This window comes from Lepidochelys olivacea, assembly GCF_965140295.1.
Source record: "Lepidochelys olivacea isolate rLepOli2 genome assembly, chromosome: 3".
Classification (NCBI taxonomy): domain Eukaryota; kingdom Metazoa; phylum Chordata; order Testudines; family Cheloniidae; genus Lepidochelys; species Lepidochelys olivacea.
In genome coordinates, this window is record NC_140413.1 from 193,360,482 (window position 1) to 193,384,745 (window position 24,264).

The window sequence follows — 24,264 nt, forward strand, 5'->3', positions numbered from 1 at the left end:
ACAAGGTCAGGAACTGGGACAGTGTATGTTGGGGGAGGAGACCCTGGCTGGTCTGTGACAAACACCTCTAATTTGGGGGTCCACGATCATAGTGGAGAAAAGTCCCTGTTAGAGCTGGTGGATCATCAGAGACAAGACGCTCTGCAGGGGGTCAGGGTGCTGGGAAGGGGCAGGACAATCTCAGTTCCAGCACAGCTGGGAAAGGTTTCTACCTTTTCTAGGCCTTGGAACTGCTCTCGGCTGTTCCTGAGAGCAGCCTCCTCATGGCCATGTCCACGGCTACCTCCTCCTCATCCTCTGAGTCCCTGGAGGTCCCTGCACCAGGGAGAGAAGGGGACAGGGTGACTCCTGTTGCCACGCGGGGAAAGGAGAGGGGCATGGTGGGGTAATGTGCCCCCTTCCCACCTGCGGGACCCAGGGCACTTCAGGACCCACACTTCCCCCTCTCAGTGATGCCTTCAGCCCCCAACTCCTTCAGGAGCCCATTCGAAAGAGACCCTCCCTCCCCCACAGTGTCCAGGACTCACCTGTCCCCACCTGGAGCATCAAGGACCAAAGTGGCAGCATCTAGTATCACTGGGGTTCATGTGGCTCAAGCCAGACACCTGGGCTGGGGACCCGTCCCCACAGCACTGGTCGAGTGCCTGGGCCCAGGGTATTCACAGCCCCCTCCTCACCCTCCCTGAGCCCAGCCTGGTTCCTCACCTGGAACAAAGCAGCGGCGCACCTCGGCCTGGCTGCTGCCTCAGTCCCCGGCGCTGCTGCTGTCCCATGGGGAGCGGGCTGAGCTGCTGGTGCTTGGACAGGGTTCCTCCACCTCCTGCCTTCGGGAGGCTGGAAGGTCCTCAGTGACTGGGCAGGGCAATACCTCCTCCTGGGAATCAGGGCTGAGCTCCTGGGACCTGTGCTTCCCACACAACAAGCCCCAGGGCCTCCCTCCCCGGCTCCCCTCCTGGTTTGGGTCTTGCCTGTCCAGCCGCATCTTGGGACAGCTCCATTTCGGCCTGGCTGGTGCCTCTTCCACCTCGGTGCCTGCGCTGGGAGCGGGTTTCCTCCACCAGAAGGCTGGGCGCTTCCACCTCCTGGCTCGGCCGGGAACTCCTTCCCCGCCAGAGGGGACAAAGGGACTCCTCTGCTCTTGGGGAAGATGGCAGCTGCTTCCCTCAGGCTCTGAGGCCACCTGCAGAGCCTTCTTTCTCAACATCCTCAGGAGCCTGGCCAAAATGGAACCGAGCGAGGAGCAGCCGTGAGTCTGGACCCAAGGCAGCCTCTCACTAACCGCCCTGTTTGGTCCCTCCCCATCCCTGTCCCTGACAGAGCAGCTCCTCCTCCCCACACAGGGGTGCAGGGAGTGCAATCTACACACACTGCCAGGAGTTCATTGCATCATCTGTTCCCAGCGTTCCCCCTCGTCATCCCTGGTGCAGCAATACCCGGGGAGTCTCCTCCTTTTCCAGCACTGGGGTCAGTCACAAAGACCACCTGTCACTTTGGACAAGAAGCTCCCTCCTCCATCCCAGGCCATACTCCCCCTCCAGGCTACAGAAGGAACAGAATCCAGGAGTCCAGATTTCTCCTGGGAAACCATTCCCCATGTCAAAGTCCCTAGGCATAGCAAGCCCAGGGTCTCCTTGTTTCCCACTGATTTCATGCTCAGCAGCTCACAGGGTCTAGCCCAGTTCAGAGACTCTCAGCCTTCGGAACAGTCTCCCACAAGGGAAGGGCTGGGAGCCCCATTGCTGGGACCTTTCCAAACACACTGGAGATGGCTCTGGAGAAGCCCCTCCCCTGACTGAAAGCGAGGGACTCCTGGGGTCGCTTTGCAAATCCGATCTCCTTTCGGAGAGATTCTCTCCTCCTCTTTCTGCCTCTCCCCAGATGGACGGGGGATGCCACAGAGGAACCCTAATGCCACTCACTTGCTCTAGGTGATAAAGCGATGCATGGTGGATGTTCAGGGTGGCCAGCTGTTGCTCTCCCACCTCCTCATTCTCCAAGCCCAAGGCAGCCTGGAAAGGGTGGTGACCTGAGGAATTACCCTGCCGAGCCAGCAGGCAGGGTGGTGACACTGGGTGATCGACTGGCTGTGAAGAAAGAGTTTGTCTTATTGCCAAGGGACGGAGTAGCTCAGCCAGCAGCAGGGGGTGCAGAACACTGACCTAGTGCAGGGGAGACAGCGCCTCCCAGATCCTGACATCACAGCACTTTACACACCTTCCTGGAGCCTGCTGCTCTTATCAATTTCAAAATAATAAAATACAAATCAAATAGAATATTTCAGCTCTTCGATTAGGTCATAATCTGATCTGAGTAAACGTGATAGGACACCTCTTATTATCTCCTGCTCCAAGTGATACTCTCCAATGGATCCCCATCCTCCCCGCACCGTGAGGTAGGTAGGAGCGGATTGTTATCCCTACTTGAAAGAGGGAGAAGCAAAGACTGAGAAAGGAGAATTGACTTGTCTTAGGTCACACAGCCAGTCAGTGGCAGAGTTGGGAATAGGACCCAAGAGCCCAGACTTTCAGACTAACCATTGCATCTTGAATTTCATACATTGAATGACCTGAATAAAGAAAAGGAGTACTTGTGGCACCTTAGAGACTAACCAATTTATTTGAGCATAAGTTTTTGTGAGCTACAGCATCCAATGAAGTCAGCTGTAGATCACGAAAGCTTATGCTCAAATAAATTGGTTAGTCTCTAAGGTGCCACAAGTACTCCTTTTCTTTTTGCGAATACAGACTAACACGGCTGTTACTCTGAGACATGAATAAAGTGTTCTCAAATGAACAACCACAGTTCAAACTAATTATTCACAAAGTATTTTAGAAGAACTGGAATGTTAGAGAGAATCATGAACTGCTCAGAGACAATTCATGCAGAGAAGCAGCAAAATTTGTCAACCATATGACTGGATAGGTCTTATTTACTTGGTCTTAGAAGAGACCAACAAGGACCTGAGTCAACTCCCTGTTAATAATCCCCTGCTCAGCCAATCAGGGGAGAGGGGTGGGAGGCTGCGGGTTCTCACCAAGGAGAACAAAGGATGGGCCTGGTCACCAGTGGGGATCACTGTCCGAGCACTATTTCACCCCACATTTTTGGGGGACATCCCACAATGGGAACTGCAGAGCACCCCCGGACACACACATACACACATCCCTCTCCTGGTAGTGGGATGGGGAACAGGGGTAAGGACAAAAGAAGTAAGAGATGAAGGGAAAGGAGGGAGGAATGGAGGAAAAGGTAAAACCAAAAGGACACACCCTAATCTCCCCAGTGATTCTAAGGGACAAAATCCTAGGTGGGGAATAAAATTCTGCCACCTTAAACTAGTGTTTTCCATGCCTAGATTTCAGCTGGCACCAGATGGATCAGACTGAACAGGTTCCAAACCTCTCAGAGGCTCTTACCTTCTCAACAGGAACATCTGTTTTCTCATAAAATCTGTAAAAGAAAAGGAGGAAACTCCAAGGGGATTCCTCCTCACACTCACGAACGTAAACCCTAATACTCTCTCAGTCCTCAGAGAGAGACCTTGAGTAGGAATCTTGCTGAAGCAAAGCAACGGGGATCTCTTGACGTTTCCCTGGCCCTGTGCCCCTGTCCTGTCTGGATGATGTCAGCATACCTCTGTGAGGTCACCACCTCCCCATCACCTTTGACCAACAGGCTGAGCTCCTGCAAAAGGCCTTTGTGATCTCACTGCCACACCCACCCCTCCCCTCCACAGCTAATGTCCTGCTGCTGGCCAGACTCAATGAGGGTTCATTCTGGGAAGCAAGTCAGCTAGACATGTGGGTGCAGGGAGTGCAATCTACACACACTGCCAGGAGTTCATTGCATCATCTGCTCCCAACGTTCCCCCTCGTCATCCCTGGTGCAGCAATACCCGGGGAGTCTCCTCCTTTTCCAGCACTGGGGTCAGTCACAAAGACAATTGGTCACTTTGGACAAGCAGCTGCCTCCTGCCATCCCAGGCCACACTCCCAAACCAGGCTAGAGAAGGAACAGAATCCAGGAGTCCAGACTTCTCCTAGGAAACCATTCCCCTCGTCAAGGTCCACCTCAGCCAATCGGGGTAGAGGCTGAAGGGCGGGAGGCTGCAGGTTCTCACCAGAGAGCCAAAAGGATGGCCCCGGTCACCGGTGGGGATCACTTTCCGAGCACTATTTCAGACCCACATTTTTGGGTGGACATCCCACAATGGAAGCTGCAGAGCACCCCCGGGGGACACAAACACACACACCCCTCTCCTGGTAGTGGGATGGGGAACAGAGGTAAGGACAAAAGAAGTAAGAGATGAAGAGAAAGGAGGGAGGGATGGAGGAAAAGGTAAAACCACCCAAAGGACAAACCCTATTGTCCCCAGTGATGCTAAGGGACAAAATCCTAGGTGGGGAATAAAATTCTGCCACCTTAAACTAGGGTTTTCCATGCCTAGAATTCACTTGGCACCAGATGGATCAGATGGAACAGGTTCCAAACCTCTCAGAGGCTCTTACCTTCTCAACAGGGACGTCTGTTTTCTCGTAAAATCTGTAATTCCCTGTAGAAGGAAAGGAGAAAACTCCAAAGAGGTTCCTCCTCGTGCTCACGTACGTGAACCCTAATACTCTCTCAGTCCTCAAAGAGAGACCTCGAGAAGGAGACTTGCTGAAGCAAAGCCACAGGGATCTCTTGACGTTCCCCTGGCCCTGCACCCCTGTCCTGCCTGGCTGATGTCAGCATCTCTCTGTGAGGTCACCACCTCCCCATCACCTTTGACCAATAGGCTGAGCTCCTGCAAAAGGCCTTTGTGATCTCAATGCCACACCCACCCCTCCCCTGCACAGCTAATGTCCTGCCGCTGTCCAGACACTTTGGAGGTTTCAGCTACTAGTACCCTGTGGATCATCCCACTCAATGAGGGTTCATTCCAGGAAGGAAGCCGGCTAGACAGTAAAACATCAGAGGCTGCTCCCAATGCTACACTCAGTTTTTCAGAAATTAGGAGACTGTATGCCCAGAAGAGGCCATTACAGCATTTAATCTGACCCCCTGCATATCACAGGCCTCCTATAGACCACAGTAGCTCTTTTCGGGGCAAAGAGATTCCAGGTAGGCATCTAGTCTTCATTAAACGACATCAAGAGATGGAGAATCCACCACTTTCCTTGGTAGCTAGTTCCTGTGGTGAATCATCCTCGCTGTTGAATATTTGTTCCTTATTTGAAATATGAATTTCTCTCTTTTCACCTTCCAGCCATTGGGTCTTGTGATGCCGTGCTCTGCTAGATTAACGACCCCCTTCATACCCCATATTTTCTCTCCATTAAGGCACTTCAACACTTCAATGAAGTCACCTTTCAATCTTCTTTCAATAAGCTAAACAGGTTGAGCTCTTTCAATAGCTCACTAGAAGGCATTTTTCTCCACCCCTCAGAACATTTGGTGGCTCTTTGCTGCCCCAGCTCCAAGGTCTCAACATCTTTTTCAAATGAGAACACCAAAACCGTATTCCAGGATATGTCTACACTACGAAATTAGGTCGAATTTATAGAAGTTGGTTTTGTAGAAAGCGTTTTTATACAGTTGATTGTGTGTGGCCCCACCCAAATGCTCTAAGTGCATGTAGTCGGTGGAGTGTGTCCACAGTACCGAGGCAACCGTCCCCTTCCGGAGCGTTGCACTGTGGGTAGCTATCCCATAGTTCCCACAGTCTCCGCTGCCCATTTGAATTCTGGGTAGAAATCCCAGTGCCTGATGGGGCTAAAACATTGTGGCGGGTGGTTCTGGGTACATATCGTCAGGCCCCCCTTCCCTCCCTCCTTCCGTGAAAGCAAGGGCAGACAATCGTTTTGCACCTTTTTTCTTGAGTTTCCTGTGCAGATGCCAGATCACAGCAAGCATGGAGCCCGCTCAGCTAACCTTCACCGTATGTCTCCTGGGTGCTGGCAGACGTGGTAATGCATTGCTACACAGCAGCAGTTTATTGCCTTTTGGCAGCAGACAGTGCAGTATGACTGATAGCCGTTATCTATGTCGTCTTGGGTGCTCTTTTAACTGACCTCGATGAGGTCAGAGGCGCCTGGGCAAACATGGCAGTGACATTCAGCCAGGTCATTTCCCTTTTAAGTTTCGTCTCATGGCGATTCAGTCCTGCCGAGCACCCAGGAGATGATGATGGCTAGCGGTTGTACTGCACAGTCTGCTGCCAGCAAGATGTATAAAGAGAAATGAAGTGGCTCAAAACAAGAAATAGACCAGATTTGTTTTGTATTCATTTTCTCCTCCCTCCCTCCGTGAAATCAACGGCCTGCTAAACCCAGTTTTGAGTTCTATCCTTGAGGTTTTGAGTTCTATCCTTGAGGGGGTCATTCTGTTTCTCGCAAAGCCACCCCCTTTGTTGATTTTAATTCCTGTAGGACAACCCCGTAAGCCATGTCGTCAGTCACCTTTCCCTCCGTCAGAGCAACGGCAGACAATCGTTGCGCGCCTTTTTTCTGTGCAGACACCATATCACGGCAAGCATGGAGCCCGCTCAGATCACTTTGGCAATTAGGAGCACATTAAACACCACATGCATTATTCAGCAGTATATGCAGCACCAGAACCTGGCAAAGTGAAACCAGGCAAGTAGGCGATGTCAGCATGGTGACGAGAGCAATGAGGACATGGACACAGACTTCTCTCAAAGCACGGGCTCTGGCAATGTGGGCATCATGGTGCTAATGGGGCAGGTTCATGCCGTGGAACACCAATTCTGGGCTCAGGAAACAAGCACACACTGGTGGGACCACATAGTGTTGCAGCTCTGGGACGATTCCCAGTGGCTGCGAAACTTCTGCATGCATAAGGGCACTTTCATGGAACTTTGTGACTTGCTTTCCCCTGCCCTGAGGCACACGAATACCAAGATGAGAGGAGCCCTCACAGTTGAGAAGCGAGTGGCAATAGCCCTGTGGAAGCTTGCAATTCCAGACAGCTACCGGTCAGTCGGGAATCAATTTGGAGTGGGCAAATCTACTGTGGGGGCTGCTGTGATGCAAGTAGCCAACGCAATCAAAGATCTGCTGATATCAAGGGAAATGTGACCTGGGAAATGTGCAGGTCATAGGCGATGGCTTTGCTGCAATGGGATTCCCTAACTCTGGTGGGGCCATAGATGGAACCCATATCCCTATCTTGGCACCGGAGCACCAAGCCGGCGAGTACATAACCAAAAGGGGTACTTTTCAGTAGTGCTGCAAGCACTGGTGGATCACAAGGGACGTTTCACCAACATAAACGTGGGATGGCCGGGAAAGGTACATGACGCTCGCATCTTCAGGAACTCTGGTCTGTTTCAAAAGCTGCAGGAAGGGACTTTATTACCAGACCAGAAAATAACCCTTGGGGATGTTGAAATGCCTATCGTTACCCTTGGGGACCCAGCCTACCCCTTAATGCCATGGCTCATGAAGCCGTACACAGGCAGCCTGGACAGTAGTCAGGAGCTGTTCAACTACAGGCTGAGCAAGTGCAGAATGGTGGTAGAATGTGCATTTGGACTTTTAAAAGCTCGCTGGTGCAGTTTACTGACTCGGTTAGACCTCAGCAAAACCAATATTCCCATTGTTATTACTGCTTGCTCTGCGCTCCACAATATCTGTGAGAGTAAGGGGGAGACGTTTCTGGCGGGGTGGGAGGTTGAGGCAAATCGCCTGGCCGCTGGTTTCGCACAGCCAGACACCAGGGCGGTTAGAAGAGCACAGGAGGGAGCGGTGCACATCAGAGAAGCTTTGAAAACCAGATGCATGACTGGCTAGGCTATGGTGTGACAGTTCTGTTTGTTTCTCCTTGATGAAACCCCCTGCCCCTTGGTTCACTTTACTTCCCTGTAAGCTAACCACCCTCCCCTCCTCCCTTTGATCACCCCTTGCAGAGGCAATAAAGACATTGTTGCTTCACATTCATGCATTCTTTATTCATTCATCACACAAATAGGGGGATAACTGCCAAGGTAGCCCAGGAGGGGTGGTGGAGGAGAGAAGCACCAGGAGAGGTGGTGGAGGAGGGAAGGACAAGGCCACACAGCACTTTAAAAGTTTAAAACTTTAAAACTTATTGAATGCCAGCCTTCTGTTGCTTGGGCAATCTTCTGGGGTGGAGTGGCTGGGTGGCCAGAGGTCCCCCACTGCATTCTTGGGCGTCTGGGTGTGGAGGCTATGGAACTTGGGGAGGAGGGCGGTTGGTTACACAGGGGCTGTAGCAGCAGTCTGTGCTCCTGCTGTCTTTCCTGCAGCTCAACCATATGCTGGAGCATATTAGTTTGATCCTCCAGTAGCCTCAGCATTGAATCCTGCCTCCTCTCATCACGCTGCCGCCACCTTTCAGCTTCAGCCCTTTCTTCAGCCCGCCACTTACTCTCTTCAGCCCGCCACCTCTCTTCCCGGTCATTTTGTGCTTTCCTGCACTCTGACATTGTCTGCCTCCACGCATTCGTCTGTGCTCCGTCAGTGTGGGAGGACAGCATGAGCTCAGAGAACATTTCATCGTGAGTGCGTTTTTTTCGCCTTCTAATCTTCGCTAGCTTCTGGGAAGGAGAAGATCCTGTGATCCTTGAAACACATGCAGCTGGTGGAGAAAAAAAAGGGAGAGTGGTATTTAAAAAGACACATTTTATAGAACAATGGGTACACTCTTTCACGGTAAACCTTACTGTTAACATTATATACATAGCACATGTGCTTTCGTTACAAGGTCGCATTTTGCCTCCCCCCAGCACTTGGCTAACAGTGGGGAACATTTCGTTCAGCCACAGGCAAACAGCCCAGCAGGAATGGGCACCTCTGAATGTCCCCTTAAGAAAAGCACCCTATTTCAACCAGGTGACCATGAATAAGATCACTCTTCTTAGGATAACACAGAGAGATAAAGAACGGATTTTTTTTGAACGCCAGCAAACATACACTGCAATGCTTTGTTCTACAATGATTCCCGAGTACGTTCTACTGGTTTGGAGTGGTAAAGTGTCCTACCATGGTGGATGGAATAAGGCTGCCCTCCCCAGAAACCTTTTGCAAAGGCTTTGGGAGTACATCCAGGAGAACCACGAATGCCAGGGCAAATTTTTCATTCAACATGCTTGCTTTTAAACCATGTATAGTATTTTAAAAGGTAAACTCACCAGAGGTCCTTCTCTGCCTGGTAGGTCCGGGAGGCAGCCTTGGGTGGGTTTGGGGGGGTACCTGCTCCAGGTCCAGGGTGAGAAACAGTTCCTAACTGTCGGGAAAACTGGTTTCTCCGCTTGCTCGCTGTGAGCTATTTACAACCTCATCATCATCATCTTCTTCATCCCCAATACCTGCTTCCGTGTTGCCTCCATCTCCATTGAAGGAGTCAAACAACACGGCTGGGGTAGTGGTGGCTGAACCCCCTAAAATGACATGCAGCTCATCATAGAAGCAGCATTTTTTCGGCTCTGACCTGGAGCGGCCGTTTGCCTCTCTGGTTTTCTGGTAGGCTTGCCTCAGCTCCTTAAGTTTCACGCGGCACTGCTTCAGGTCCCTGTCATGGCCTCTGTCATTCATGCCCTGGGAGAATTTGAAAAATGTTTTGGCATTTCGAAAACTGGAACGTAGTTCTGATAGCACGGATTCCTCTCCCCATACAGCGATCAGATCCCGTACGTCCTGTTCGGTCCATGCTGGAGCTCTTCTGCAATTCTGGGACTCCATCATGGTCACCTCTGCTGATGAGCTCTGCATGGTCACCTGCAGCTTGCCACGCTGGACAAACTGGAAATTGAAATTCGAAACTTCGAGGGCCTTTTCCTGTCTACCTGGCCAGTGCATCTGAGTTGAGAGTGCTGTCCAGAACTGTCACAATGGAGCACTCTGGGATACCTCACGGAGGGCAATACTGTCTCACTGTGTCCACAGTACCCCAAATTTGACCCAGCAAGGTCGATTTCAGCGCTAATCCCCTTGTCGGGGGTGGAGTAAGGAAATTGATTTTAAGAGCCCTTTAAGTCGAAAAAAAGGGCTTCGTCGTGTGGACAGGTGCAAGTTTAAATCGATTTAACACTGCTAAATTCGACCTCAACTCCTAGGGTAGACCAGGGCTTACTGATGCTGTGTCACCTCCCTATCCTGCTCACGGCTCTGCTCCTACGTCTAATGATGCCTTTAGCCCTGTTCACCACAACATCACACTGGGAGCTCATGTTGACGGGCTTCTCCACTATGGCCCCGAAAACCCTTTCAGAGTCACTGCTTTCCTGGACACACTTCCCCATTCTGGAGGTGTGACCGGCATGCCCTGTTGCTAGCTATAGGACCTTGCATTTGGCTCTGGTCAACTTTCCTTGCTTTGAATGGGTCCAGTTTGCCAAATGAGCCAGATCCCTCTGTATCACTGCCCTCTCCTCATCAGTAATTACCACGCTGCCAGTATTTTGTCACCCATCAATATTATCAGAAGGGATTGTATGTTTGCTCCTAAATCACTGATAAAAACTATTTTAAAAAATTTGTCCTTGAGAGCTTCTTCAGACGCTTAGTACCCAGGACCTGCGCCCCACAGCACAGTGAGAAAAGGACCCCTGCCCCTCCCCTGTCTCTGTCCTACCTCCAGCGGCTGGGCGCTGTGTCTCGCTCACCATAATCCTCTCCACCACAGCCGCCTTGCAGCAGTGCGGCTCCAATGTGTCCTGTCCTCTCTGCTGTGCAGGGAGACACGCAGGGTGGATGGCATGCAGGAACATGAGTTGCTGGCCCTCAACCTGCACCCACCAGGAGTGGGGTTAGGGGAGAGAGAGCCAGTTAGCCAGGGACCTCCCTGCCCCACCCACACCAGCTGCAGGACTCAGGCCTGAATGGGGGACAGTGGGGACCCGGCCATTGTCCAAATCACCCACACCTCCTACACAAACAGGGTCAGGAACTGGGACAGTGCATGTTGGGGGAGGAGACTCTGACTGGTCTGTGACAAACAACCCTATTTTGGGGGTCCACGATCATAGTGGAGAAAAGTCCCTGTTAGAGCTGGTGGATCATCAGAGACAAGACCCTCTGCAGGGGGTCAGGGTGCTGGGAAGGGGAAGGAAAATCTCAGTTCCAGCACAGCTGGGGAAGTATTCTACCTTTTCTCAGCCTTGGAACTGCTCTCGCATGTTCTTGAGAGCAGCCTCCTCATGGCCATGTCCACGGCTACCTACTCCTCGTCCTCTGGGTCCCTGGCGGTCCCTGCACCAGGGAGAGAACGGGAGAGAGTGACTTCTGTTGCCACGCAGGGGAAGGACAGGGGTATGGTGGGGCAATGTGCTCCCTTCCCACCTGTGGGACCCAGGGAAGATCAGGAACCACACTTCCCCCTCTCAGTGATGCCTTCAGCCCCCAACTCCTTCAGAAGCCCATACCAAAGAGACCCTCCCTCCCCCACAGTGTCCTGGACTCCCTGCGTGGTGTCTCACCCGCCCCCAACTGGAGCATCAAGGACCAAAGTGGCAGCATCTAGTATCAGTGGCGTTCATGTGACTCAAGCCAGACACCTGGGCTGGGGACCCATCCCCACAGCACTGGTCGAGTGCCTGGGCCCAGGGTGTTCACAGTCCCCTCCTCACCCCTCCCTGAGCCCAGCCTGGTTCCTCACCTGGAACAAAGCAGCGGCGCACCTCGGCCTCGCTGCTTCCTGATTCCCAGGTGCTGCTGCTGTCCCATTGGGAGCGGGCTGAGTTGCTGGTGCTGGGACAGAGATCCTCCACCTTCTGCCCTGGGGAGGCTGGAACGTCCTCAGTGACTGGGCAGGGCAATGCCTCCTGCTGGGAATCAGGGCTGGGCTCCTGGGGCCCGTGCTTCCCACACAACAAACCCCAGAGCCACCCAGCCCGGCTCCCCTCCTTGTCTGAGTCTTGCCTGCCCAACCGCATCCTGGGACAGCTCCATTTCGGCCTGGCCTCTGCCCCGCCCATCTCGGCGCTTATGCCGGGAGCGGGTTTCCTCCGCCAGAAAGCTGGGCACTTCCACCTCCTGGCTCGGCTGGGAACTCCTTCCCCACCAGAGGGGACAAAGGGACCGCTCTGTTCCTGCGGAAGATGGCAGCTGCTTCCCTCAGGCTCTCAGGCCACCTGCAGAGCCTTCTTCCTCAACATCCTCAGGAGCCTGGCCAGAATGGAACCGAGCAGGGAGCAGGCGTGAGTCTGGGCTGAAGGCAGCCTCTCACTAACCAGCCTTTTTGTCCCTCCCCATCCCTGTCTCTGCCAGAGCAGCTCCTCATTCCCCCACAGGGGTGCAGGGAGTGCAATCTACACACACTGCCAGGAGTTCATTGCATCATCTGCTCCCAACGTTCCCCTTCGTCATCCCTGGTGAAGCAATACCCTCAAGGGGAGTCTTCTCCTTTTCCAGCACTGGGGTCAGTCACAAAGACCACCTGTCACTTTGGACAAGCAGCTCCCTCCTGCTGTCTCAAGCCACACTCCCGCTCCAGGCTAGAGAAGGAACAGAATCCAGGAGTCCAGACTTCTCCTGGGAAATCATTCCCCATGTCAAAGTCCCTAGGCATAGCAAGCCCAGGGTTTGACGAAGCGGGACTGTTCTTAATGTTTCCTCTGAATATTAAGGGGGTGCCTCAGCTTCCCCTATGCAGTTCTTAAGTATCTAGGTGGTGGGAGAAGGGTGTAAGATCGTTGCAGAGCCCTAGAGGGCAGGTGTGTGCAGGGTACTGGAGACAGAGAATGGCCGACATCCTGTTTCCTGGCAACTGATGGCCTGGCCCTTCCCCCCTGCAAGGTGAGAGCTGAAGGGTTGGAGAACAAAGGAATCAGGTGGCCTCCTGACCTGGGAAAGGAACAAAGACCAGAGGAGGAGGGGCTGGAGAGAGTTTCAGTTTGGGGCTGGCTGGGGACATGGAGTGAAGTGCAGACGGGGTTGTCTGGCTCACTGACCCCCAAAATGGACCCAGCTGAGGGGTCCTGTTCTCTGCACCTACAAGCTCTGGTTTAGACCATGTTCCTCTCATCAAATAAACCTTCTGCTTTACTGGCTGGCTGAGAGTCATGTCTGACTGCGAAGTTGGGGTGCAGGACCCTCTGGCTTCCACAGGACCCCGCTTGGGCGGACTTGCGGTGGGAAGCACATGGAGGGGCAGAGGAGGCTGAATGCTCTGAGATAAACCCAGCAAGGTGGAAGCTGTGTGAGCTGTGTGTCCTGAAGACAGTCTGCTCACAGAAAGGAGACTTCCCCACAGTCCTGACTGGCTTCATAGGGAGTAGTTCCAGAGCATCGCCCAGGGACTCTGTGACACAGGGTCCCCTTGTTTCCCATTGATTTCCATGCTCAGCAGTTCACAGGGTCTGGCCCAGTTCAGAGACTCTCAGGCTTGGGAACAGTCTCCCACAAGGGAAGGGCTGGGAGCCCCATTGCTGGGACCTTTCCAAACACACTGGAGATGGCTCTGGAGAGACTCCTGGGGTCGGTTTGCAAACCCAATCTCCTTTGGGAGAAGCCCCTCCCTGGACTGAGAGCAAGGGGCTGCTTGGGTCGGTTTGCAAATCCGGTCTCCTTTCGGAGACATTCTCTCCCCCTCTTTCTGCCTCTCCCCAGACAGACGGGGGACGCCACAGGGGAACGCTAATGCCACTCACTTCCTCTAGGTGATGGAGCGATGAAGGGCGGATCTTCAGGGTCACCAGCTATCGCTCGCCCTCCTCCTCATTCTCCAAGCTCAAGGCAGGCTGGAAAGGGTGCTGACCTGAGGAGTTCCCCTGCCCAGCCAGCAGGCAGGGTGATGACACTGGGTGATCGATTGGCTGTGAAAACAAGAGTCTGTCTTATTGCCAAAGACGGAGGAACTCAGCCAGCAGCAGGGGGTGTAAAACACTACCCTCGTGAGGGGGGGACAGCGCCTCCGAGCTCCTGACATCCCAACACTTTACACACCTTCCTGGAGCCTGCTGCTCTTAACAATTTCAAAATAATAAAATACAAATAGAATATTTCAGCTCTTCTATTATCTCATAATCTGATTTGAGGAAACGTGATAGGACACCTCTTATTATGCCCTGCTCTGAGTGACACTCTCCAAAGGATCCCCATCCTCTCTCCACCGTGAGGTAGGTAGGAGCGGATTGTTATCCCTACTTGAAAGAGGGAGAAGCTAAGGCTGAGAAAGGAGAATTGACTTGTCTTACGTCACACAGCCAGTCAGTGGCAGAGTGGGGAACAGGACCCAAGAGCCCCGACTTTCAAACTAACCTTCGGACCTGGAATTTCATACATTGAATGACCTGAATAAAGTGCTCTCAAATGACCAACCACAGTTCATAGTAATTATTCAGAAAGTATTTTAGAAGAGCTGGAATGTTCGGGAGAATCATGAACTGCTCAGAGACAATTAATGCAGAGAGGTAGAAAAATTTGTCAGCCATATGACTGGTTATGACTTATTTCCTTGGTCTTAAAAGGGACCAACAAGGACCTGAGTCTCCTCCCCGTCAATAACGCCCTGCTCAGCCAATCAGGGTAGAGGGGTGGGAGGCTGCGGATTCTCACCAGAGAGCCCACATTTTTGGGTGGACATCCCACAATGGGAGCTGCAGAGCACCCCCCCCACACACACACACAAAGACACCTCTCTCCTTGTGGTGCGAGGGGAACAGGGAAAAGGACAAAAGAAGTAAGAGATGAAGACAAAGGAGGGAGGGATGGAGGAAAAGGTAAAACCCAAAGGACAAATCCTAATGTCCCCAGTGATTCTAAGGGACAAAATCCTAGGTGTTTGGCTGAATATTCTGCCATCTTAAACTAGTGTTTTCCATGCCTAGATTTCAGCTGGCACCAGATGGATCAAATGGAACAGGTTCCAAACCTCTCAGATTTCAGAGTAACAGCCGTGTTAGTCTGTATTCGCAAAAAGAAAAGGAGTACTTGTGGCACCTTAGAGACTAACCAATTTTTTTGAGCATGAGCTTTCGTGAGCTACAGCTCACTTCAGCTGTAGCTCACGAAAGCTCATGCTCAAATAAATTGGTTAGTCTCTAAGGTGCCACAAGTACTCCTTTTCTTTTTGCGAAACCTCTCAGAGGCTCTTACCTTCTCAACAGGGATGTCTGTTTTCTCGTAAAATCAGTAACAGGAAAGGTGAAAACTCCAAAGAGGTTCCTCCTCGTGCTCACGTACGTCATCTCTAATACTCTCTCAGTCTTCAAAGAAAGACCTCGAGAAGGAGACTTGCTGAAGCGAAGCCACAGGGTTCTCTTGACCTTCCCTGGCCCTACGCAAGACCCGATGCAGATCCTGCAAAGCAAGGGAGAGCCATGGCTCAGAGCTAGGGAAACTGGGGCTACACCTGCCACAGGATGGGAAGAAGGGTCTCTGGGAAGCGCTGCTGAGACCCCCCAAACACATATCCTGGCCTCCCTCATTCACATCCCACTGCAGGCAATTAGCCAGGATTCATGGCAGGATGACAGCAGGCCCTTCGATCCATGACTTAAGCATGATCTACCTGGAGGTGGGTGGTGTCCTTCTCCGTGCCCAGGGTGAAGAAGGCATGCGGGGCAGCTCGAAGGAGGTGGGTCTCTAGCTCTGGCTCCAGGGCAGCTGTCGTGGTGCTGGCAGGAGAGAGGAGCTGGTATTAGACCGTGCAGTGCGGAGGCGGCACTGGTACCAACCCGGACGTGAAGCTGCAGGGAAATAGGCCCAGACTGGCGAGAATGGAAACTGAGGCACCGAGCCAGGGAATGACAAGGCCAAGGTTTCCCAGACAGACAGTGGCAGGGTAGGAATAGAGCCTGTTCCCTGGACCCTGCTGCCCCCTCCTCTATCTGATCCTGGGAGTGAGCCTCTCCCCAAAGCCACTGCAAAGTAACTGGAGGGAAAAGAACGGCCCAGCCAGGAGAGTGTGAACCTTCCCAGCACCTCTGCCACAGGAGTCACCCTTGGGAGGTGAGCGGGGAGTGGGAGGGGCAGTGACTCCCAGCCGGGGGCCTCAACAGCACCGGGATTCAGGGAACCGGGGGGAGGGTCTCGGTACCTGAGGTTGCCCACAGCAATCAGGGAGTTAGCGAGGATGGCGCTGGGTGGAGAGATATCAGGCAGCTCCTCAATGAGCTCCTGTGAGACCCAAAGGAGACAAAGGAGTGTGAGATTTGGGCCTGACTGACGCTTCTGAATGAGGAGATGACACAGCCAGCACCCCACACAGCCCGCAGGTCCCCCCACCTGCCTCCTGCTCCTCCGATTCCTACGCAGTAGTGACCAATCTCAGAATTTCTCCCATCTCTTCTCCCCAATCTTCATCCCCAGCAATCCCTGCCCTCATCTGCCCCTCCAGTACCAGCCATCCCCCAACCATTAGCCCGGGGAGACCCCTGCCCCTCCCATATCTCTTTCCTCCCTCCAGCAGCTGGGCGCTGTGTCTCACTCACCACAATAATCTCTACAACAGCCACCTAGCGGCTCCAATCCAAGTGCGGCTCCAATGTGCCCTGCTCTCTCTGCTGTGCCGCGAGACACGCAGGGTGAATGGCATGCAGGAACATGAGCTGCTGGGCCTCGTCCTGCACCCACCAGGAGTGGGGTTAGGGGAGACAGAGCCAGTGACCCAGGGACCTCCCTGCCCCACCCACACCAGCTGCTGGACTCAGGCCACCTGTCACTTTGGATGAGCAGCTCCCTCCTGCCGTCCCAGGCCACACTCCCTGTCCGGGCTACAGAAGGAACAGAATCCAGGAGTCCAGACTTCTCCTGGGAAACCGTTTCCCACATCAAAGTTCCTAGGCATAACAAGCCCTGGGTCCCCTTTTTTCCCATTGATTCCAATGCTCAGAAGGTCACAGGGTCTGCCCCAGCTCAGAGACTCTCTGCCTGGGGAACAGTCTCCCACAAGGGAAGGGCTTGGAGCCCTATTGCTGGGATCTTTCCAAACACACTGGAAACAGCTCTGGAGAAGCCCCTCCCTGGACTGAGAGCGAAAGACTCCTGGGGTCGGTTCGCAAATACGACCTCCTTTGGGAGAGATTCTCTCCCCTCTTTCTGCCTCTCCCCAGACAGACAGGGGATGCCACAGAGGAACCCTAATGCCACTCACTTGCTCTGGATGATAGAGAGATGGATGGCAGATGTTCAGGGTGGCCAGCTTTCGCTTGCCCTCCTCCTCATTCTCCAAGCCCAAGGCAGGCTGGAAAGGGTGGTGACCTGAGGAATTACCCTACCGAGACACCAGGAAGGGTGATGACACTGGGCGATTGACTGGCTGTGAAAACAAGAATCTGTCTTATTGCCAAGGGACAATAGTAACAAGAGTGACAAGAGTAACTCAGCCAGCAGCAGGGGGTGCAGAACACTGCCCTAGTGCAGGGGGGTGGGGGAAACTGCGCCTCTCAGCTCCTGACATCCCAGCACTTTACACACCTTCCTGGAGCCTGCTGCTCTTATCAATTTCAAAAGAATAAAATAAAAATAAAATAGAATATTTCAGCTCTTCGATTAGGTCATAATCTGATCTGAGTAAACGTGATAGGACACCTCATACTATGCACTGCTCCGAGTGACTCACTCCAATGGATCCCCATCTTCCCCACACCATGAGTTAGGTAGGAGCGGATTGTTATCCCTACTTGAAAGAGACAGAAAGGAGAATTGACTTGGCTTTGCCTCAGACTGGCTGTGTGACCTCAGTTGGGAATAGGACCCGACTTTCAAACTAACCTTCGGACCTTGAATTTCATACATTGAATGACCTGAATAAAGTGCTCTCAAATGACCAACCACAGTTCATAATAATTATTCAGAAAGTATTTTAAGAGAACTAGAATGTTAGAGAGAATCATGAACTGCTCAGAGACAATTAAAGCAGAGAAGCAGCAAAATTTGTCAACCATATGACTGGTTATGACTTATTTACTTGGTCCTGTTTGGTCCCTCCCCATCCCTGTCCCTGACAGAGCAGCTCCTCCTCCCCACACAGGGGTGCAGGGAGTGCAATCTACACACACTGCCAGGAGGTCATTGCATCATCTGCTCCCAACGTTCCCCCTCGTCATCCCTGGTGCAGCAATACCTGGGGAGTCTCCTCCTTTTCCAGCACTGGGGTCAGTCACAAAGACCACCTGTCACTTTGGACAAGCAGCTACCTCCTGCTGTCCCAAGCCACACTCCCGCTCCAGGCTAGAGAAGGAACAGAATCCAGGAGTCCAGACTTCTCCTGGGAAACCATTCCCCACGTCAAAGTCCCTAGGCATAGCAAGCCCAGGGTCTCCTTGTTTCCCATTGATTTCCATGCTCAGCAGCTCACAGGGTCTAGCCCAGTTCAGAGACTCTCAGCCTTGAGAACAGTCTCCCACAAGGGAAGGGCTGGGAGCCCCATTGCTGGGACCTTTCCAAACACACTGGAGATGGCTCTGGAGAAGCCCCTCCCCTGACTGAAAGCGAGGGACTCCTGGGGTCGCTTTGCAAATCCAATCTCCTTTCGGAGAGATTCTCTCCTCCTCTTTCTGCCTCTCTCCAGACGGACGGGGGATGCCACAGAGGAACCCTAATGCCACTCACTTGCTCTAGGTGATAAAGCGATGCATGGTGGATGTTCACGGTTGCAAGCTGTTGCTCTCCCACCTCCTCATTCTCCAAGCCCAAGGCAGGCTGGAAACTGTGGTGACCTGAGGAATTACCCTGCCGAGCCAGCAGGCAGGGTGGTGACACTGGGTGATCGACTGGCTGTGAAGAAAGAGTTTGTCTTATTGCCAAGAGACGGAGTAGCTCAGCCAGTAGCAGGGGGTGCAGAATACTGCCCTAGTGCAGGGGAGACAGCGCCTCCCAGATCCTGACATCCCAACACTTTACACACCTTCCTGGAGCCTGCTGCTCTTAACAATTTCAAAATAATAAAATACAAATCAAATAGAATATTTCAGCTCTTCGATTAGGTCATAATCTGATCTGAGTAAACGTGATAGGACACCTCTTATTATCTCCTGCTCCAAGTGATACTCTCCAATGGATCCCCATCCTCCCCGCACCGTCAGGTAGGTAGGAGCGGATTCTTATCCCTACTTGAAAGAGGGAGAAGCAAAGACTGAGAAAGGAGAATTGACTTGTCTTAGGTCACACAGCAGTCAGTGGCAGAGTTGGGAATAGGACCCAAGAGTCCAGACTTTCAGACTAACCATTGCATCTTGAATTTCATACATTGAATGACCTGAATAAAGAAAAGGAGTACTTGTGGCACCTTAGAGACTAACCAATTTACTTGAGCATAAGTTTTCGTGAGTTACAGCATCCGATGAAGTCAGCTGTAGCTCACGAAAGCTTATGCTCAAATAAATTGGTTAGTCTCTAAGGTGCCACAAGTACTCCTTTTCTTTTTGCGAATACAGACAAACACGGCTGTTACTCTGAGACCTGAATAAAGTGTTCTCAAATGAACAACCACAGTTCAAAGTAATTATTCACAAAGTTTTTTAGAAGAACTGGAATGTTACAGAGAATCATGAACTGCTCAGAGACACTTAATGCAGAGAAGCAGCAAACTTTGTCAACCATACGACACGTTAGGTCTTATTTACTTGGTCTTAGAAGAGACCAACAAGGACCTGAGTCAACTCCCTGTCAGTAACCCCCTGCTCAGCCAATCAGGGTAGAGGGGTGGGAGGTTGCAGGTTCTTACCAGAGAGCCAAAAGGATGGCCCCGGTCACCGGTGGGGATCACTGTCCGAGCACTATTTCAGTCCCACATTTTTGGGGAACATCCCACAATGGGAACTGCAGAGCACCCCCGGACACACACATACACATACCCCTCTCCTGGTGGTGGGATGGTGAACAGGGGTAAGGACAAAAGAAGTAAGAGATGAAGAGAAAGGAGGAAGGGATGGAGGAAAAGGTAAAACCAAAAGGACACACCCTAATCTCCCCAGTGATTCTAAGGGACAAAATCCTAGGTGGGGAATAAAATTCTGCCACCTTAAACTAGTGTTTTCCATGCCTAGATTTCAGCTGGCACCAGATGGATCAGACTGAACAGGTTCCAAACCTCTCAGAGGCTCTTACCTTCTCAACAGGAACATCTGTTTTCTCGTAAAATCTGTAAAAGGAAAGGAGGAAACTCCAAGGGGATTTCTCCTCGCGCTCACGAACGTAAACCCTAATACTCTCTCAGTCCTCAAAGAGAGACCTTGAGTAGGAATCTTGCTGAAGCAAAGCCACGGGGATCTCATGATGTTTCCCTGGCCCTGTGCCCCTCTCCTGTCTGGATGATGTCAGCATCTCTCTGTGAGGTCACCACCTCCCCATCACCTTTGACCAATAGGCTGAGCTCCTGCAAAAGGCCTTTGTGATCTCACTGCCACAACCACCCCGCCCCTGCACAGCTAATCTTCTGACGCTGGCCAGACACTTTGGAGGTTTGAATTACTCCCTGTGGACCACCCCACTCAATGAGGGTTCATTCTGGGAAGCAAGCCGGCTAGACAATAAAACATCAGAGGCTGCTCCCAATGCTACACTCAGTTTTTCAGAAATTAGGAGACTGTATGGCCAGAAGAGGCCATTACAGCATCTCATCTGACCCCCTGCATATCACAGGCCTCCTGTAGACCACAATAGCTCCTTTTGGGACAAACACATTCCAGAAAGGCATCTAGTCTTCCTAAAACGACATCAAGAGATGGAGAATCCACCACTTTCCTTGGCAGCTAGTTCCTGTCGTGAATCATCCTCGCTGTTGAATATTTGTTCCTTATTTGAAATATGAATTTCTCTCTTTTCACCTTCCAGCCATTGGGTCCTGTGATGCCGTGCTCTGTTAGATTAACGAGCCACTTCAAAGCCAATATTTTCTCTCCATTAAGGCACTTCAACACTTCAATGAAGTCACCTTTCAATCTTCTTTCAATCAGCTAAACAGGTTGAGCTCTTTCAATAGCTCACTAGAAGGCATTTTTCTCCAGCCCTCAGAACATTTGGTGGCTCTTTGCTGCCCCAGCTCCAGTGTCTCAACATCTTTTTCAAATGAGGACACCAAAACCGGATGCCGTATTCCAATCTCAGTCTCACTCCTGCTCTGTCACCTCCCTATCCTACTCACCGCTCTGCTCCTACGTCTAATGATGGCTTTAGCCCTGTTCACCACAGCATCACACTGGGAGCTCATGTTGACGAGCTTCTCCACTTTGGCCCCGAAATCCCTTTCAGAGTCACTGCTTTTCTCGACACACTTCCCATTCTGGAGGTGTGACCGGCATGCCCTGTTGCTAGCTACAGGACCTTGCATTTGGCTCTGGTCAAATTTCTTTGCTTTGAATGGGTCCAGTTTACCAAATGAGCCAGATCCCTCTGTATCACTGTCCTCTCCTCATCAGTAATTACCACGCTGCCAGTATTTTGTCACCCATCAGTCTTCTCAGCAGGGATTGTATGTTCGCTCCCAAATCACTGATAAAAATTATTTTAAAAAATTTGTCCTTGAGAGCTTCTTCAGAGCCTTTGTACCCAGGACCTCCTCCCCACAGCACAGTGAGAAAAGGCCGTCCAGCCCTGCTGGTACATAGTGGAGAAGCACAGAACAAACACACCTTTAAGACCTGTGCTGTCCATAGGCTCTGAAAAACATGTGGGGGTCAGCAGCTTACAAATGCACTACAGGCCTGTGTTGTAGACAGGTCCCAACGGTGTCTCGGTTTCCCACCCTCTAAAATGGGGAGAGCCAACAAAACCTTGATTAGCTCTATTTAATAGTTGGGGAAACCGAGGCACTCAGCATTGAAGACACTCACTCATAAGCCCAAATGCAGGAATACAAAATGGCAGGTCTTCTGATAGCCAGTCCTGGGACCTAGCCCCGCTTATCCTGGCCTCGCTACTCTAACTTTGGTCACAGCCTCCTTGGCTTTTCCTCCATGTCCCTTAACCCCACGTCACTGCAGAAGAAAGATTTTCTGTTAGCCAGCTGGCTCTAATACACGTGGATGTCATTCCAAAAGACGTGGTCTTGCTCAGTTCCATGTTATGGTTGGCGGAAGGAACCACTTGGTGACATTCTAGGGCCTGAGTTATACGGGCCAAAGGATTTCCTCTTCCATTGTGTCGTCAGCACCTTTGAGATGAAGAAGTTGCTGTTAGCCCACAGCTTTCCAGTTTCAACCTGTCCCAGGGTGACATGGCCAGGAAAGGGGTTTGAGCTGAACTGCACCTAGCCCAGGTTATGCAGCTCCCTAGGGTGAAGGGAATAAGTGTGCGGGTCACATGACAAGAAGCAGTATATGACTCAGACCTCTTGAGAGATATAAGGGCAGCCTGTGCTCAGCCAGGAGAGAGACCCCAAGGGGCGTAGGCATGGGAGGGGCTTGGATAGTCCTTGTAAGGTCAGGGACAAGCCAGCTAGGGGACAGGCTGAGAACTTAGGACAAGACCCTAGGAGGGAACGACATGGTAGTTCAGGTGACGGGGCAGACAGTCCACTTGGGTTAGGCTTCCAGGGCCAGACACCCACAGGTGAAGGTGATTGTCAGGGCTCCTGGTCTTCTTCCCCAGGGTAGATTTGATAGGGGAGAAGACTGATGCCGTAAGGGGGAAATGAGTTAACTCCTAGGTCACCCAGTGAGTTTATATCACAAATGTATAATCGGAAGGAGCCAATAGAAACATAGACTGCCCACAGTGGGACAATGGAATGTCCCATGGAGGAAAGAGGCTCTCCCCGCCATTTCTTAACCTCGTGGGCTGTTCTCATGATCTCTTTCCTCCTTGGCTCTTTTGAAAGCAAGATGCTCCTTGTTCCTCACTGCCCCATCTCCAAAAACTACTGCATGGTTCTCCTCATTCTGGCCCACTGCTGGCCACTTGTAGCACCCGCAGTCCCAGGCAGCAGGCTTGACACAGCAGGTCTGGAAGTGTCTTCCAATGGAATGAAATAGAGGATATTTTCATTATATTGCCATGGGGGGAGGAAGAAAGAATAACTCACTTTCCTTTCTGTCTGTCCACAAGGGCATGATTTCCAACTTTGTGGAATGGGTCGATATCACTCATAAAGTCTCAAGTACACTCCATCTCATTTCTGCCCTTGGAGGATTCACACATGCACACCCTATGCAGGTGTGTGAGTAACATTGATTTTACTTATAATCAATGCCAAAGAAATTAAGAGGCTGGATCTGGCTGATGCAGGGTAGGCTCAAGTCGTCTTTTGGGGACTTTTCCCAGTACTGACTCTCACTTTGTTTCATGCTCCATCAAAAACTTCCAAACTTCACCTTCCGGGAGCAGAACAAAATCAGGACCCAAAGTAATATACTTTTGGTTAGAATGCAGCGTTCTGCAGGCAGCAGAGTGCATTCTCACCAACCCTCCTCTCGAATCCAGCAACAGAAAAGCCCGGACGACACAGGGCAAAAGAATGCCTGCTGCACGAAGCATCATCTAAAGTCGCCTTCCAAGGAGTTAAAGAGAAGCCAGGATAAAAAAGGATTCAAAATTTACATTGTCACTGCTTCATGAGATAATAATTCGCTACCCAAAATATGCATCTGCAGCATTAGATCTGCGTCTGCAAGATAACAAAAAGCTCTCCTTGGCAAAATATGAACTCAGGCCTGCTAGGCCTTTTAGCCATTAACAGTATGAAAAGCTGTATCTTCAAGGTTTTTTCCCCTCTGTGTGGACTTGTGATGGGGAATACAAACCCCACATTCGGGAAGAAGGGGTTAAGGAGCTGCTCTGGCCTCAGCCAGCCCAGCTCCATCACACCTGCACGGGGTGCACAGACTGGACGAGGACTTGTGGGCAGACCAGGCAAGAGGAAGGACCTCTACCTTGAAGGCTCTGAAGGAAGGCAGGATCTCTCCCTCAGCAACTGCCTGAGGGAAGGGATGACCTGCTCCTGTTGCACCAGGGTTTAGTGTTCTGCCGCATCCACGAGGCAGCCACTGCAGAGGACCCAGCCACTGCCCCCCTCAACTCCCTGAGCTGTCTCATGCCCTGGCAGAGTGTCCTTACCTCCCCGACCCTGGCTGTGTTCCTGTAGCCCAGAAGCCTGCTGTCCTGGTGCCAGGCCCAGCACCACAGGTCTTCGGCCTCATGGATGGTCAGCCCCGGGAAAGAGACACACACCCACATCTGTCATTCTGGTTGCAGTGCTTGTGTCCTTCCAATCCCATTGGTGGCTGCACAGTGGGCAGAGTCCTCGCTGCGTGCCTGGCCCAACAGAATTGCAGGGGGTGGTGAAGAACGGAGATACAGAGAGACTCAACATCCAGACGGGGTCAGTCTGAGAGAAACTGCCTGGGGTCCCAGTCTCACT

General features: G+C 51.9%; 1 long non-coding RNA gene across 1 annotated transcript; it reads right to left on the minus strand.

The window, feature by feature from the left end:
* Positions 1-7,947: 7,947 nt before the first annotated feature.
* Positions 7,948-17,193, minus strand: LOC311518675. Its single transcript, XR_014711063.1, has 10 exons — positions 17,059-17,193; positions 16,003-16,082; positions 15,475-15,580; positions 15,060-15,263; positions 13,613-13,777; positions 11,620-12,128; positions 11,111-11,213; positions 10,597-10,750; positions 9,155-9,560; positions 7,948-8,601 (listed from the first exon to the last, which is right to left on the minus strand). It is a non-coding gene; the product is annotated as an uncharacterized lncRNA (long non-coding RNA).
* Between the last annotated feature and the right edge of the window lie 7,071 nt (positions 17,194-24,264).